Below are 18,335 nucleotides of genomic sequence, written 5' to 3'. Positions count from 1 at the left end.
TAGGTGGTGGCAGCTTGGGTCTGGGAGGCATCCTGTGCAATGTGAAATTTCAGCAGACATCCGGCCACTCCTGTCCCCAGCCTCCTGAAGACACATGCTGACCCTGTACCCAGGTGAGCAAAACTCAACCCCCAGGTTCCTTGTTGCAGATTGGTGGAGGCGCTTGGGACTCTCAAACCAGCTCGACTCGGCTGAGGTGGCAGCTTGGGTCTGGGAGGCATCCTGCGCAATGTGGAATTTCAGAAGTCAGCCGGCCACTAAGAGCCCCTGGGCCCTGAAAACCAAAGCCGCCCTTTACACAGGGAAGTGTAACTCACCAGCTCAGGTTCCTGATGGCAGATTGCTGGGCCCATTTGGGACCTTCAAACCAGCCTGACTTTGCGATGGTGGCACCTGGGGTCGGGGAGGCATCCTGCGCACTGCAGAATATGAAGAGCCAGCCGGCCACTAAGGGCCCCTGGGCACTGGAACCAAATGCCGCCCATTACACAGGGAACTGTAACTCACCAGCTCAGGTTCTTGATGGCAGATTGCTGGACTTACTTGGGACTCTCAAACCAGCCTGACTTTACGGTGGGGGCAGCTTGGGTCGGGGAGGCATCCTGCACAATGTGGAATTTCAGAAGTCAGCCGGCCACTAAGGGCCCCAGGACCCTGAAAATCAAAGCCGCCCTTTACACAGGGAAGTGTAACTCACCAGCTCAGGTTCCTGATGGCAGATTGCTGGGCCCATTTGGGACCTTCAAACCAGCCTGACTTTGCGGTGGTGGCAGCTGGGGTCGGGGAGGCATCCTGCGCACTGCAGAATATGAAGAGCCAGCCGGCCACTAAGGGCCCCTGGGCCCTGAAAATCAAAGCCGCCCTTTACACAGGGAAGTGTAACTCACCAGCTCAGGTTCCTGATGGCAGATTTCTGGGGCCATTTGGGACCCTCAAACCAGCCTGACTTTACGGTGGGGGCAGCTTGGGTCTGGGAGGCATCCTGTGCAGTCCTAAATTTCAGAAGGCAGCCGGTCCCTCCGGTCCCCAGGCTCCTGAACAGTCATGCTGACCCTTTCCCCAGGTAAGCAAAAGTCAGCAGCCCAAGTTCCTGGTGGCATATTCCTCGAGGCACTTGGGACTCTCAATCGAGCTCAACTCGGCTGTGGCAGCAGCTTGGGTCTGGGAGGCATCCTGCACAATGTGGAATTTCAGAAGTCAGCCGGCCACTAAGGGCCCCTGGGCCCTGAAAACCAAAGCCACCCTTTACACAGGGAAGTGTAACTCACCAGCTCAGGTTCCTGATGGCAGATTGCTGGGCCCATTTGGGACCTTCAAACCAGCCTGACTTTGCGGTGGTGGCAGCTTTGGTCGGGGAGGCATCCTGCGCAATCTTAAATTTCAGAAGACAGCCGGCCCCTCCGGTCCCCAGGCTCCTGAACAGTCATGCTGACCCTTTCCCCAGGTAAGCAAAAGTCAGCAGCCCAAGTTCCTGGTGGCATATTCCTCGAGGCGCTTGGGACTCTCAATTGAGCTCAACTCGGCTGTGGCAGCAGCTTGGGTCTGGGAGGCATCCTGCACAATGTGGAATTTCAGAAGTCAGCCGGCCACTAAGGGCCCCTGGGCCCTGAAAACCAAAGCCGCCCTTTACACAGGGAAGTGTAACTCACCAGTTCAGGTTCCTGATGGCAGACTGCTGGGCCCATTTGGGACCTTGAAACCAGCCTGACTTTGCGGAGGTGGCAGCTTTGGTCGGGGGGGCATCCTGCGCAATCTTAAATTTCAGAAGACAGCCGGCAACTCCGGTCCCCAGGCTCCTGAACAGTCATGCTGACCCTTTCCCCAGGTAAGCAAAAGTCAGCAGCCCAAGTTCCTGGTGGCATATTCCTCGAGGCGCTTGGGAGTCTCCATCGAGCTCAACTCGGCTGTGGCAGCAGCTTGGGTCTGGGAGGCATCCTGCGCAATGGAGAATTTCAGCAGGCAAACGGCCGGCCACTCCAGACCGCAGGTCCCTGATCATTAGGGCTGACCCTTTCCACACGTAAGCAAAAGTCAGCAGCCCAAGTTCCTAGTGGCAGATTGTTTAAGGTGCTTGGGACTCTCAATCGAGCTCAACTCGGCTGTGGCAGCAGCTTGGGTCTGGGAGGCATCCTGCGCCATGTGGAATTTCAGAAGTCAGCCGGCCACTCTGGTCCCCAGGCTCCTGAACAGTAATGCTGACACTTCCCCCAGATAAGCAAAACTCAGATGCCCAGGTTCCTTGTTGCAGATTGCTGGTGGTGCTTGGACTCTCAAACGAGCTCGACTCGGCTTAGGTGGCAGCTTACGTCTGGGAGGCATCCTGCGCAATGCGGAATTTCAGAAGGCACACAGACAGCCACTCCGGGCCACAGGCTCCTGAAAACTAATGATGACCCTTTCCCCAGGAAAGCAAAAGTCAGCAGCCCAAGTTCCTGGTGGCATATTCCTCGAGGCGCTTGGGACTCTCAAACAAGCTCGACTCAGCTGAGGTGGCAGCTTGGATCCGGGAGGCATCCTGCGCACTGGAGAACTTCAGCAGGCAGACGGCCAGCCACTCAGACCACAGGCCCCTGATCATTAGGGCTGACCCTTTCCCCACGTAAGCAAAAGTCAGCAGCCCAAGTTCCTGGTGGCAGATTGCTCAAGGCGCTTGGGACCCTCAAATGAGCTTGACTCAGGTGAGGTGGCAGCTTGGCTCTGGGAGGAATCCTGCGCCATGTGAAATTTCAGCAGGCAGCCGGCCCCTCCAGGCCGCAGGTTCCTGAAAACTAATGCTGCCCCTTACCCAGGTAAGAAAATCTCAGCCCCCCATGTTCCTAGTTGCAGATTGGTGGAGGCGCTTGGGACTCTCAAACGAGCTCGACTCGGCTGAGGTGGCAGCTTGGCTCTGAGAGGCAGCCTGCGCAATGCAGAATTTCAGCAGACAGCCTGTCACTAAGGGCCCCTGAGTCCTCAACACCAATGCTGCCCTTTACACAGGTAAGTGTAACTCACCAGCTCAGGTTCCTGATGGCAGATTGCTGGACACATTTGGGGGCCCTCAAAGCAGCCTGACTCTCCAGTGCTGGCAGCTTGGGTCTGGGAGGCATACTGCGCAATGCAGAATTTCAGCAGGCAGACGGCTGGCCACTCCGGGCCACAGGCTCCTGAACACTAGTCCTGTCTCTTTTCTCAGGTAAGCCAAACTCAGCCGCCCAGGTTCCTTGTTGCAGATTGCTGGTGGTACTTGGGACTCTCAAATGAGCTCGATTTGGCTGAGGTGGCAGCTTACATCTAGGAGGCATCCTGTGCAAGGCAGAATATCAGAAGTCACACAGACAGCCACTCCGGGCCACCGGCTCTCTAAAACTAATGCTGACCCTTTGCCCAGGTAAGCAAAACTCAGCCCCCCAGGTTCCTTGTTGCAGATTGATGGAGCTGCTTGGGACTCTCAAACGAGCTCGTCTCAGGTGAGGTGGCAGCTTGGGTCTGGGAGGCATCCAGGTGTTCCCCCCGACCCTGTGAGAAGCTCTCGCAGTCCTTCCATGAGACAGTGCCGGGAGCGGCCCATAAACCCCTCCACTCAGCAGCTCCATGCAAAAGGGAGCTGAGGCAAAGCCTCCCCCTAAAACAGCCTCGCCCCGGCAGGAGCCACCCCCTCATCATCCTCACACTCACACCTGGGCTGCTCCCAGCCCCCATCATATATTTTTCATATTTATATTCACATGTATATTTAGAATTTATATTACTGTATAATAAAAATTATATTATATATTGCATCTCTTCATGTTACTTACATAGATTTCTATTTCTATTTCTATTTCTATTCATAGTTTGGTATTATATAATAAATATATAGAGATATAAAGATATATTTCTGTATGTCGATTTACATTTCTATAGTACTTATATTATTTAAAATAAAACCCCTGCCTCTAACGACATAAAAAGCTAAGACACCCCTTTCTTTAAAACACATTTAAAATTTTAAAAATAATTTTGTTTGTCATAATTCTATTCACATCTATATTTGTAATTTTCATTTGTTATATTTATAGATATATATATTGGAGAGAATACCTTTTTATATAATAATAGATACATTCTTTTGACACAATATATTTCTTTTACTTATATAAATATATATTAAATATTTATTGATATCGACATATATCTGATATATTTCCATTTCTAGTTTTATATTTTTTATGAAATCTCCAGCCCATACCCCAATAAAAGCCAAACAATCCCCAATTCATTTAAACTGTATTTAGACATAAATCCTGTCACAGCTGCGTTGCTCAGCAGTGCCCCAAGCTAATCTGACACTTGTTCATCTCCTGGACCTGAATCTGAACCCGCTCACCTTGATCGCACCTGGCAGAACCATTTTCGTACCTTTTTCTGGCATGTCTTGTTTTTGTTTTTTTTTGTCTTGAGTTTTTGTGCCCTTTATTGCCTCTCTTTCTTGCCTTGTTTCTTGGGGCTTTTACTCCCTTTTTCCTTGATTTTTTTCTGGCATTTCTTGGGGTTTTTTCTTCGTTTCTTCTTGCCCATCTTGGTGTTTTTTCTGGTTTTTCCTTGCCCCCCTTGGGGGTTTTTTTTCAGTTTGTTTTTTTTTTTTTTCTTCCCCATCTTGGTTTTTTGTTGTGATTTTGTTTCTTGCCCATCTTGGGGTTTTTCTCTGGTCTGTTTTCAGGGATTTTTCTTGCCCATCTTGGTTTTCTTCTGTGGGTTTGTTTTTTGTTGTTTTTTTTTTTTCTTTTCTTTTTCTTTTTTTCCCCCCTAGGTTTCTCCTTGCCCTCCTTGTTTTTGGTTTTTTTTGTCTGTCTTCCTTCCTTCCTTCTTTCTTCCTTTCAGTTCCTTTCCTTATTTTCTTTTTTTCTTTCTCTTCCTTTCTTTCTTTCTTTCCCTGTATTTCTAATCTTGGTTTTCATTTCTAGCTTTAGAATAAAAAAGCAGCAGTAGAAACTTTCAGGCTATCTGGGATTAAAAAAACTCCAAAATGAAAATGATTTAAAGAAAACTATTTATTTCCTGGGAATCTGAAATTTTCTACTGCTGCATGTGACATAGAGCGTTTATTCCTTCTTATAGATAGTTGATATTTCATACTTACTTTATACAGCGCTCCCTGCTGTGTGCACCGGCGCGCTGCAGGCACAGCGCCCCCTGCTGTCTGCACAGGCGCACTGCAGGCACAGCGGTGCGGCGACGTTCAGTTCTGTTTAATGAAACTCGGCTAGGTTCAGCTTGGTTCGGCTCTTGGTCTAAACTCATTTAAGTTCGGCTCTTCGGAACAATTCGCACAGTAACGCTTTACGGCACCTTTTTACGACAGTCGCGCTTTACGGCACCTTTTACGACAGTCGCGCTTTACGGCAGTCTTTACGACAGTCGTGCTTTACGACAGTCTTTACGACAGACGCGCTTTACGGCACCTTTTACGACAGTCGCGCTTTACGGCAGTCTTTACGACAGTCGTGCTTTACGACGTCTTTTACGACAGTCGCGCTTTACGGCACCTTTTACGACAGTCGCGCTTTACGACGTCTTTACGACAGTCGTGCTTTACTGCACCTTTTACGACAGTCGCGCTTTACGGCCGTATTTACGACAGTCGTGCTTTACGACGTCTTTACGACAGTCACGCTTTACGACGTCTTTTACGACAGTCGCGCTTTACGACGTCTTTACGACAGTCGCGCTTTACGACACCTTTTACGACAGTCGTGCTTTACGACGTCTTTTACGACAGTCGTGCTTTACGGCACCTTTTACGACAGTCGTGCTTTACGACGTCTTTTACGACAGTCGCGCTTTACGACACCTTTTACGACAGTCGTGCTTTACGGCACCTTTTACGACAGTCGTGCTTTACGACGTCTTTTACGACAGTCGCGCTTTACGGCACCTTTTACGACAGTCGCGCTTTACGACGTCTTTTACGACAGTCGTGCTTTACGACGTCTTTTACGACAGTCGCGCTTTACGACGTATTTTACGACAGTCGTGCTTTACGACGTCTTTACGACAGTCGCGCTTTACGGCACCTTTTACGACAGTCGTGCTTTACGACGTCTTTACGACAGTCGCGCTTTACGACGTCTTTTACGACAGTCGTACTTTACGACGTCTTTACGACAGTCGCGCTTTACGGCAGTCGCGCTTTACGGCACCTTTTACGACAGTCGCGCTTTACGGCACCTTTTACGACAGTCGCGCTTTACGACGTCTTTTACGACAGTCGTGCTTTACGACGTCTTTACGACAGTCGCGCTTTACGGCAGTCGCGCTTTACGGCACCTTTTACGACAGTCGCGCTTTACGGCACCTTTTACGACAGTCGTGCTTTACGACGTCTTTACGACAGTCACGCTTTACGACGTCTTTTACGACAGTCGTGCTTTACGACGTCTTTACGACAGTCGCGCTTTACGGCACCTTTTACGACAGTCGTGCTTTACGACGTCTTTACGACAGTCGCGCTTTACGACGTCTTTTACGACAGTCGTACTTTACGACGTCTTTACGACAGTCGTGCTTTACGGCAGTCGCGCTTTACGGCACCTTTTACGACAGTCGTGCTTTACGACGTCTTTTACGACAGTCGTGCTTTACGGCACCTTTTACGACATTCGTGCTTTACGACGTCTTTTACGACAGTCGTGCTTTACGACGTCTTTACGACAGTCGTGCTTTACGACGTCTTTTACGACAGTCGCGCTTTACGACACCTTTTACGACAGTCGTGCTTTACGGCAGCTTTTACGACAGTCGCGCTTTACGACGTCTTTTACGACAGTCGCGCTTTACGGCACCTTTTACGACAGTCGCGCTTTACGACGTCTTTTACGACAGTCGCGCTTTACGACGTATTTTACGACAGTCGTGCTTTACGACGTCTTTACGACAGTCGCGCTTTACGGCACCTTTTACGACAGTCGTGCTTTACGACGTCTTTACGACAGTCGCGCTTTACGACGTCTTTTACGACAGTCGTACTTTACGACGTCTTTACGACAGTCGTGCTTTACGGCAGTCGCGCTTTACGGCACCTTTTACGACAGTCGCGCTTTACGGCACCTTTTACGACAGTCGAGCTTTACGGCACCTTTTACGACAGTCGCGCTTTACGGCACCTTTTACGACAGTCGCGCTTTACGGCAGCCTTTACGGCAGTCGCGCTTTACGACACCTTTTACGACAGTCGCGCTTTACGGCACCTTTTACGACAGTCGCGCTTTACGGCATCTTTTACTACAGTCGCGCTTTACGGCACCTTTTACGACAGTCGCGCTTTACGGCACCTTTTACGACAGTTTTTTTTCTTCCCAATTTGGAGTTTTTCCTGGGGTTTTTTTGCCAGTCTTGCGGGGTTTTTTCCAGATTTATTCTTGCCCATCTTGAATTTTTTTTCTGGGTTTTTTTCTGGGTTTTTTCTTGCCCATCTTGGTGGTTTTTTTCCCTTTTTTTTTTTTCCTTTTTTTTTTTTTTTCAGGTTTTTTTCTGGTCCATCTTGCTTTTTTTCTTGCCCATCTTGGGGGGATTTTCTGTGATTTTTCTGGGTTTTTTGAGGATCTTCTCCTTGCTCATCTTGGTTTTTTTTTTTTTGCGTTTTTTTCCTGCCAGTCTGGGGTTTTTGTTCTTGGTTTTTTTCTGGGTTTTTCCTTGCCCATCTTGGGATTTTTTTTCCGTTTTTTTTTCCTGGTTTATTTTTCCTGGTTTTTCCTGGTTTTTCCTGCGTTTTTTCTGGTCCATCTTGTGGGGGTTTTTTGGGATTCTTCTTGCCCATCTTGAGGTTTTTTTCCTGGTTTTCTGTGGGTGTTTTCTGCCGTTTTTCTTGCCCATCTTGGGGTTTTTTTCTGGGTATTCTCGCCCATGTTTGGTTTTTTTCCTTGGTTTTTTCTGGGCTTTTCTTGCCCATCTTGGTTTTTTTTTCCTGGTTTTTTCTTGCCCATCTTGGGGTTTTTAGCTTTTTTTCCCGGGTTTGCTCTTGCGCCTCTTGAGATTTTTTCCCTGGGATTGTTCTGGGTTTTTTCTTGATTTTTTTCTTCCCCATCTTGCAGTTTTTTTCCTGGATTTTTGTGGGGTTTCTTTGTTGCCCATTTTGGGGTTTTTTCTGCTTTTTTCTGGGTTTTTCTTGCCCATCTTGGGTTTTTTTACTGGGTTTTTTGGGCCTTTTCTAGCCTATCTTGGAGTATTTTTCTGGGTTTTTACTTGGCCGGGACCAAAAAAAAAAAAGCAGCCAGGGTGGAAGGCAGCTGGGGATTTTTTATTCTCAATTTAACAATGAGTTGCAAAACCTGAAAAGCAAAAGTCATATACACAAGGTTAAATCCAGTCAGCATGCGCTCACACACGCAGAGACGAGCAGACAGACACAGCCACGTGCTCTCACACACACTCCTTCTTACACGCTCACTGTGGCCCTTCTCTGAGATGCTGAAGAAGGTGCTTTGACACATCTTCTGGCTGCCGCTCCTTGAGCTAAATGGCAGATCCTGGGGAAATCAGCAGCCTCGGCGACCTGTGAGACAACAGGAAGGGTCAACAAGTGGCTATCTGACAGCTAGGACTTGTCCCCACTCTGGACTGATGAATTTTCTACCCAAAATCCCACAAAAGACAGATGAACAGTAAAGTTGTTATAACTGTTCTATCTAATTGTGACTATGTGCCAGGGCAGGGCAGCTCCGATCATAAGTGGTACAGTCTACACACAATATAAGCTGACGCATACAGAGCAAGTGTACACAGAGTGTAAGTACACACAATATAAGGCGACATGCTTACATGCAGTGTAAGTACAGACAATATAAGGCGATGCACTTACATTGCATGTACCTATGCTGGCTTATACTGTACGTACTTATACTGTATGTAAGTACATACAATATAAGCCAACATAGGAACATACAATATAAACCACGACTTAAGAAAACTCTCTGGAAGATTACTTATTGAGCCCTGTATCCTTTGAGAAGATGGAACCTATAGAACTACTGCAGTCACGTGAGGAGGGTGTAAGATGCTCCCTCTAGAAGTTCAAGAAAATGGAAAAAAACCCACTACCAAAGCTGATAGTGAGAAGGAAGATGGATGAGAACATCTTGTCCCTGTGAGACATTCCTGTCTCAAAGAGTAAAAATGTAAAGATGCTGGAATAAGGGATATCCGGCAAGGAATGTGAGTAGAACATGGCACAGAAGAGAGCCGATAAAGCATTGAGATGTAACAAAGGCCTATGCCGTGGAAGACAATGGACACACACACACCATAACATAGACACAGATGACATAACACAGAGACAAGTTGCAACTGCTTGGCACTTTCCCTTTAGGGACCCGAGAGTCCTAGCACAAGACGAGCCAGAGGCCAATGAGGCCAAGGGAAAGGAAGCCCTATGACAACAGCACGTGATGATGAAATGCAACTCATTAAAGGAAGTTAGGGCCAAAGCAGTTAGGAGGATGCTCGAGAGGCTCAGCAAGCCTAGAGAAGGAAGCGGACTGCCAGGTGACTGCGGCTACAGCTCCGGACCTGAAGGCAAGCTCCACGGGGGAAAGAGCCGTGACGACTTCAAGTCGAGGAAGGCAGATGACGCAAAGTTCACGAGAATGTGGAGATGGGTAGGAACTGCCCTGCCCGGCAAAGGCTCTGGTGAGGCTGAGGAGAAACCCTCTCCCTTTACTTCCAGGGAGCCTGTCCCACTACAGACCTCTCCGCTAAGCTGACATCAGATTGCCTCCTGTGATAGTAAAGGCTTTTCCCCTTCTCCCAACCACTGGCCCCGACACTTAGCTTTTGGAAGACAAGCAGACAAAATCCATCCTCGGTCGGACGTGGACGTTGAGACGTTCTCAATGTGTGCGCTTCGGTGCTGCCGCTTCCAAGCTGTGGCTACAAGCCTGCCCAGGGTACCTAAGGCAAAACAGAAAACGTGACTATTGCCCTCAAAAACAGTAATCCCCGGGACTCCTTCGCACCCCTGCCCCAGCTCACCTCAAGTCTTGATTTGACTCCAGAGGCCGCCTGGAAGATACCTGCAAAAAGAAAATGTACACACTTAGCATGCTGCTGCATAACGCTCACCTAGGAATCAGCCCGCCTAAACTCCGAGTCACCTGCCCTCCTCTCTTCCCCGGCATGCCTAGGGCAGCGACAGCACCTGCAAAGAAACAAAGCAGAAAAGCATGCTGAGATACTGTGAAAACACAACCTCCCAACCCTGACAAGTATGCCACACTGATACCTTAAGCTTGAACCCACCTGGCATGGGCATGCTGGGCTAGGATAGATGGCAAGCAGTCCATCTAAAATAAAAAGAGGAATAATACATACCTAGAGCTGCACCAGAAACTGAGACCTCAGCAATAACAACTGTTTCGGTACCCTACTCAATGCTCACCTTGCCCACTCAGCCTTGACAGCTGCTCTCTGCCTTGACTTCCTAAAAATAAAGACAAAGAGCAGAGCTGCAGCAGCCACAATTTATGCTTCCTCTGCAGAGACAAACAGTGACTGACCTTCACAGGGGAATCCCCTCACCCAGAATGGGGGGCTCTGCCCTGGATTTATCCTTCTGCAACTAAAAGAAAGTTAGGATGAAAGTGAAAGGGCTGCAGGATAACTTATGGGCTCCACGTATCCTGTGTCCATCTACAAATCCCATCTAGAATCCAACTACACATTACAAATTCCAAGTCCCTGAGACTTCTCATATTGCAGCAGGGCAGAACAGCAGCTCCAGCACAAATGTGTGCAGACACCCGTGACACAGGACAGACAAGACGTGACAAACACTGGGGACACAACAGGAACGGAAATCTCTTAGCAAGGAAAATGGCTGCAAGGACTGAGAGAATGCAAAAGAAGAAGAGTTGAAGCTGATGGCGAGCTGATGAGGCTCAGAGAACCCTGGAGGAAGAAGATGCAAACAGAATGATTTATTCCAAAAACTGCAAAGATGGATGCCCGAGAATCCTACAGTCAGAATCCTCTCCCTAACCTCACATCCTTACAAGTCCTACTCTGCTATAATGGATCATTGCGCAGCATGGCTGTCCGTACAGCTCAGAACAAGACATGACAAGACATTTGACTGGACGCTTCTAAAGAGAGATGCATTTCTGATGCCTGTGTGAGCTCCCCAGTCAAAAGATCTATGGCATGGGTGCCAGGGCGAGGAACGCTGAGATCACGGATGCTAGGAAAGGTTTCTGAGAGGCCCCTCACAGGGCTAAGATAAGAGACATGAGATATCCAGGAAAACACACAATACACAAGTGACACAAGACACACCAGGACTGCTCTGCCCTGCTGCGCACCTCAGCACTGTGACCAAAAGGGAGACTTTGCTTTTATGGGGCCTAAGGGGCAACATCTTGGCTAACCTCATTGCCAGAGCCAACTCAGACCCCCACCTCAGGGAGTCCTGACAAAGCACCCCACGTTCATCCCCTCTGAGGGTTGCAGCCCTCTGCTTATCTCTCAGACATCAGGGGATGCCTGTGGCAGGTGCAAAGAAAGGCCACCTCGTCACCTGGTAAGGTCCTGCTGGCACCGGGCTGGTGTCTCTCAGACAGCTAGATTAAAGAGAACCAAACATCAGTGCCTGACCTTGGCACCGCATCGGCCAAAACCCCACCAGTCTGCTACTCACCATGCTCCTAGGAATGCCCAGCACCTCCTAACCCTGACCCTCTGCCATGGATGCAATGCATCTGCACCTGAAAGAAAGTTAGAACATATGTCACACACCTCCACAATAACTTTAACTTTCAAGCTGGAAACACCTTATGTAAACCTAGGAATAGCACCTAGTGCCCAAGTAGAGCCCACATTCAAATTTCAACTCCCCAGGCTTGTCCCATTGCAGCACGCCATGCGGCAGGGCAGAACAGCTCCGGCACAAATACCTGCAGACACCCGTGACACAGAACGTGACAAACAGGGGGACACCAAACACAACACATCATGCTTGTGGTGAGGGCCTCGAGGGAAGAGGGCAAAAGGGACCCCAAAGACACACTAGGGAACACAGCACACCAGACAACAGGACACAGACCAGAGCTGTTCTGCACTGCCCGCCTGAAAGCTGCCATCAAAAGAAGAGCCTCTCCCTTTAGCTGTCCTAAGAGGCCCTTGGAGAAGAATGCTTTTCCCTCTGCTGCTTTTTAACTCTGCCCCAAGAACTCCCAACCTGCTACACTCCCATCTCCAGGCCGTGGCCCCAAACTTATCTTTTGGATGATTGGTGAGGGGAATCCACGCTGCACCTGAAATGAGTCTGCCTCGGAGGGCTCTGTGATGGCCTGTTAGCCTCTTGGTCAGCTACAATAAAGAAAACCAAAACCAAAGTATGAGTTCAGACTTATGTGGGCCAAATCCCAGCAAGGCAGCTACTTGCCCTTTCCTGAGCGTGCCTGGCTCCCTCAGACTCCAGCTTCATCCTGATTCCAAGGATGTGGCCTTCCATAGGAGTGGCACCTGGGTTAGAGAAAGGCAAAGTTAAATGGCATTGCTGTGAGTGCAGTGGATGACCTTGTGTGCTGTAAGACATGGCAATGCCTCTGCTAGTCTTCTGAACAGCCTTGTGTTGGGGGGGCCCTCAAATAAACAAATAAACACCCTTTCTCACCCTGCTGCCTGCAAACCCCCTCCCAAGAACTCCTAACTGGATACCTGATCACCCTCCCTCTCCCAGTCACCATCCTCAACTCACCTGAAGCCTCAATCCCAAACATCATCCTTGACACTGGGCAGATCCCTCTTGTGACACAATGAATCTGCTGAAAAATTGTTGTGCTTGAGAGCTGAGCAATAACAACCACTTCTCTCTGCTGCTCACCTTGGCTGCTGGTATCCAGAGTTACTTCCTAAAAAGAAAGACAAAGAACAGAGCTGTAACACAGTCACCATACACACTTCTGCTGCAGAGACAAATGGGGCCTCACCTGCTCAGGGGAATCCCCTCAACAGGACGGGGCCCTCTGGCACAGATTTAATCCATCTCAATCTGAAAAAAAAGGTAGGACAAGAGTCAAACTGTTGCAGGATAACTGAGGAGCTCCAGATATCCTGTGTCCATCTACAAATCCCACCTACAGTCCAACTACACCCCGCATTACACATTCCAAGTCCCCAGGACTTCTCCTATCGCAGCTGGCTATGCCGCAGGGCAGAGCAGCCCCGTCCCAAATGTGTGCAGACACCCGTGACACAGGACAGACAGGACAGGACAGACAACGGGGACACAACAGGAACAGAAATCTCTTGGCAAGGAAAATGGCTGCAAGGACTGAGAGAACGCAAAAGGAGATGACCGAGCTGAGACCGATGGTCAGCTGATGAGGCTCAGAAAACCCTGGAGGAAGAAGATGCTAATTGAATGCAGTTATTGGAATAAATCAAAGATGGATGCCTAGGAATCCTACAGTCAAAACCCTCTACCTAACCTCGTAATATTACAAGTCCTAATCCACCATAATGGATCCAGGTGGGGCATAGCTGTCCCTACAGATCAGAACAAGACCTGACAAGACACCTGACTGGATGCTTCCAAAGAGAAAAGAGAGTCTGATGCCTGTCTGAGCTCCCCAGTCAAAAGTTCTCTGGCCCGGGTGCCAGGCCAAGGAATGCAGAGATCACAGATGCTAACAAGGATGCCAAGGTTTCTGACAGGCCCCCCTAAGTTAAAGATATGGGATACACAAACAACACATAATGCACAACAGACAAGTGACACAAGACACACCGGGACTGCTCTGCCCTGCACACCGCAGCACTGCGATCAAAAGTGAGACGTGGCTTTTATGGGGCCTAAGGAGCCACTTCATGAACACCACCCACCTCCAAATTGGACTCAAAAACCCCTCCCGGTAATTCCCAAACCAGCACCATGCCTTCATCCCCACTGTGGGTCACAGCCCTCTACTTATCTCTCAGACATCTGGGGATGCTGGTCCCTGTCAGGTGCAAAGAAAGGCCACCTCGTCAGCTGGGAAGGTCCTGCTGTCACCGGGCTGGTGTCTCTCAGACAGCTAGATTAAAGAGAACCAAACATCAGTGCCTGATCTTGGCACCGCATCGGCCAAAACCCCACCACTCTGCTACTCACCGCGCTCCTAACAAGGCCCAGCACCTCCTAACCCTGACCCTCTGCCACACAGGGAATGCATCTGCACCTGAAAGAAAGTTAGAACATATGTCAAACACCACCAGGGTAACTCACAAGCTGCAAACACCTTATGTCAATCTAGGAAGAGCATCTAGAGCCCAAGTACACCCCACATTACAAATTCCCACTCCCTATGGTTTGTCCTACTGCAGCAGGCCATGGGCAGGGCAGAACAGCTCCGGCACAAACGTGTGCACACACCCGTGACAGAGAACGTGACAAACAGGGGGGACAAGAAACACGACACATCATGCTTGTGGTGAGGGCCTCAAGGGGAGAAGGGAAAAGGGACCCCAAAGACACACGAGGGAACACGGCACACCGGACAACACCAGACAGACCAGAGCTGTTCTGCACTGCCCGCCTGACATCTGCCATCAAAAGTAGAGCCTCTCCCTTTACCTGTCCTAAGAGGCCCTTGGAGAAGACTGCTTTTCCCACTGCCAATTTTTAAATCTGGCGCAAGAACTCCCAACCTGATACTCTCCCATCTCCAGGCCGTGGCCCCCGACTTATCTTTTGGATGATCGGCGATGTGGATCCACGTTGCACCTGAAATGAGTCTGCCTCGGAGGGCTCTGTGATGGCCTGTGAGCCTCTCGGTCAGCTGCAATAAAGAAAACCAAAACCAAAGTATGAGTTCAGATTTATGTGGGCCAAATCCCTGCAAGGCAGGTACTTGCCCTTTCCTGAGCGTGCCTGGCTCCCTCTGGCTCCAGCTTCATCCTGATTCCAAGGCGGTGGCCTTTATTAGGAGTGGCACCTGGGTTAGAGAAAGGCAAAGTTAAATGGCATTGCTGTGACTGCAGTGGATGACCTTGTGTGCTGTAAGACATGGCAATGCCTCTGCTAGGCTTCTGAACAGCCTTGTGGGGGGGGGAGCCCTCAAATGAACAAATAAACACCCTTTCTCACCCTGCTGCCTGCAAACCCCCTCCCAAGAACTCCTAACTGGATACCTGAACACCCTCCCTCTCCCAGTCACAATCCTCAATCACCTGAAGCCTCAATCTCAAACATCATCCTTGACACTGGGCAGATCCCTCTTGTGACACGATCAATCTGCTGAAAAATTGTTGTGCTTCAGAGCTGAGCAATAACAACCACTTCTCTCCGCTGCCCACCTTGGCTGCTGGAATCCAGATTTATTTCCTAAAAAGAAAGACAAAGAACAGAGCTGTAACACAGTCACCATACACACTTCTGCTGCAGAGACAAATGGGGCCTCACCTGCTCGGGGCAATCCCCTCACCCGGGATGGGGCCCCCTGGCACAGATTTAATACATCTGATTCTGGAAAAAAAGTTAGGACAAGAGTCACACTGTTGCAGGATAACTGATGAGCTCCAGATATGATGTGTCCATCTACAAATCCCATCTAGAGTCCAACTACACCCCACATTACAAATGCCAAGTCCCCAGGACTTCTCCTATCGCACCAGGCTGTGCGGCAGGGCAGAGCAGCCCCGGCACAAATGTGTGCAGACACCCGTGACACAGGACAGGCAGGACAGGACAGGACAGACAACGGGGACACAACAGGAACAGACATCTCTTGGCAAGGAAAATGGCTGCAAGGACTGAGAGAATGCAAAAGGAGATGACTGAGTTCAAACTGACGGTCAGCTGATGAGGCTCAGAGAACCCTGGAGGAAGAAGATGCTAACTGAAGGATTTATTCCAAGAACAGCAAAGATCGATGCCTAGGAATCCTATGGTCAGAATCCTCTGCCTACCCTCACATTCTTACAAGTCCTAATCCACCATAATGGATCCAGGTGGGGCATAGCTGTCCGGACAGCTCAGAACAAGACCTGACAAGACACCTGACTGGATGCTTCCAAAGAGAGAAGAGAGTCTGATGCCTGTCTGAGCTCCCCAGTCAAAAGTTCAATGGCCCGGGTGCCAGGCCAAGGAATGCAGAGATCACAGATGCTAACAAGGATGCCAGGGTTTCTGACAGGCCCCCCTAAGGTAAAAGACATGGCATACACAAACAACACATAATGCACAACAGACAAAGGACACGAGACACACTGGGACTGCTCTGCCCTGCACACCTCAGCACTGCGATCAAAAGTGAGACTTTGCTTTTATGGGGCCTAAGGGGCCACTTCATGAACACCACCCACCTCCAAATTGGACTCAAAAACGCCTCCCGGTCATTCCCAAACCAGCACCACGCCTTCATCCCCTCTGTGGGTCACAGCCCTCTACTTATCTCTCAGACATCTGGGGATGCCGGTCCCTGTCAGGTGCAAAGAAAGGCCACCTCGTCAGCTGGGAAGGTCCTGCTGGCACCGGGCTGTTGTCTCTCAGACAGCTAGATTAAAGAGAACCAAACATCAGTGCCTGACCTTGGCACCGCATCGGCCAAAACCCCACCACTCTGCTACTCACCGCGCTCCTAAGAAGGCCCGGCACCTCCTAACCCTGACCCTCTGCCACACGTGGAATGCATCTGCACCTGAAAGAAAGTTAGAACTTATGTCAAACAAAACCAGGGTAACTCACAAGCTGCAAACACCTTATGTCAATCTAGGAAGAGCATCTAGAGCCCAAGTACAGCCCACATTACAAATTTCAACTCCCCAAGGCTTGTCCTACTGCAGCAGGCCATGGGCAGGGCAGAACAGTTCCGGCACAAATACCCGCAGACACCCGTGACACAGAACGTGACAAACAGGGGGACATGAAACACGACACATCATGCTTGTGGTGAGGGCCTCGAGGGAAGAGGGCAAAAGGGACCCCAAAGACACACTAGGGAACACGGCACACACCAGAGCTGTTCTGCACTGCCCGCCTGAAAGCTGCCATCAAAAGTAGAGCCTCTCCCTTTAGCTGTCCTAAGAGGCCCTTGGAGAAGATTGCTTTTCCCACAGCCAATTTTTAATTCTGGCACAAGAACTCCCAACCTGATACACTCCCATCTCCAGGCCGTGGCCCCAAACTTATCTTTTGGATGATGGGTGATGGGAATCCACGCTGCACCTGAAAGGAATATGCCTCGGAAGGCTCTGTGATGGCCTGTGAGCCTCTTGGTCAGCTACAATAAAGAAAACCAAAACCAAAGTGTGAGTCCAGAGTTATGTGGGCCAAATCCCTGCAAGGCAGCTACTTGCCCTTTCCTGAGTGTGCCTGGCTCCTTCAGGCTCCAGCTTCATCCTGATTCCAAGGCTGTGGCCTTCATTAGGGGTGGCACCTGGGTTAGAGAAAGGCAAAGTTAAATGGCATTGCTGTGAGTGCAGTGGATGACCTTGTGTGCTCTAAGACATGGCAATGCCTCTGCTAGTCTTCTGAACAGCCTTGTGTGGGGGGGCCCTCAAATAAACAAATAAACACCCTTTCTCACCCTGCTGCCTGCAAACCCCCTCCCAAGAACTCCTAAACTGGATACCTACTCACCCTCCCTCTCCCAGTCACAATCCTCAACTCACCTGAAGCCTCAATCTCAAACATCATCCTTGACACTGGGCAGATCTCTCTTGTGACACGATGAATCTCCTGAAAAATTGTTGTGCTTGAGAGCTGAGCAATAACAACCACTCCTCCCCGCTGCCCACCTTGACTGCTGGCATCCAGATTGACCTCCTAAAAAGAAAGACAAAGAACAGAGCTGTAACACAGCCACCATACACACTTCTGCTGCAGAGACAAATGGGCCTCACCTGCTCGGGGCAATCCCCTCACCCGGGATGGGGCCCTCTGGCACAGATTTAATCCATCTCAATCTGAAAAAAAAGGTAGGACAAGAGTCACACTGTTGCAGGATAACTGAGGAGCTCCAGATATGATGTGTCCATCTACAAATCCCATCTAGAGTCCAACTACACCCCAAATTACAAATTCCAAGTCCCCAGGACTTCTCCTATCGCACCAGGCTGTGCGGCAGGGCAGAGCAGCTCCGGCACATACGTGTGCTGACACCCGTGACACAGGACAGACAGGACAGGACAGACAACGGGGACACAACAGGAACAGAAATCTCTTGGCAAGGAAAATGGCTGCAAGGACTGAGAGAATGCAAAGGGAGATGACCGAGCTGAGACCGATGGTGAGCTGATGAGGCTCAGAAAACCCTGGAGGAAGAAGATGCTAATTGAATGCAGTTATTGGAATAAATCAAAGATGGATGCCTAGGAATCCTACAGTCAAAACCCTCTACCTA

The 18,335-nt window shown here is 49.7% G+C and overlaps 1 long non-coding RNA gene across 1 annotated transcript; it reads right to left on the bottom strand.

Annotated features, from left to right (window-relative positions):
- Positions 1-10,082: 10,082 nt before the first annotated feature.
- LOC131093225 (uncharacterized) lies at positions 10,083-10,706 on the bottom strand. The gene is made up of 3 exons (XR_009115547.1): positions 10,394-10,706; positions 10,255-10,298; positions 10,083-10,153 (listed from the first exon to the last, which is right to left on the bottom strand). It is a non-coding gene; the product is annotated as an uncharacterized LOC131093225 (long non-coding RNA).
- Positions 10,707-18,335: the final 7,629 nt, after the last annotated feature.

Source organism: Melospiza georgiana, chromosome 24 (genome assembly GCF_028018845.1).
Source record: "Melospiza georgiana isolate bMelGeo1 chromosome 24, bMelGeo1.pri, whole genome shotgun sequence".
Classification (NCBI taxonomy): domain Eukaryota; kingdom Metazoa; phylum Chordata; class Aves; order Passeriformes; family Passerellidae; genus Melospiza; species Melospiza georgiana.
The sequence above is the reverse complement of the archived record's forward strand: the minus strand, read 5'-3'. Positions and strand labels throughout refer to the sequence as shown.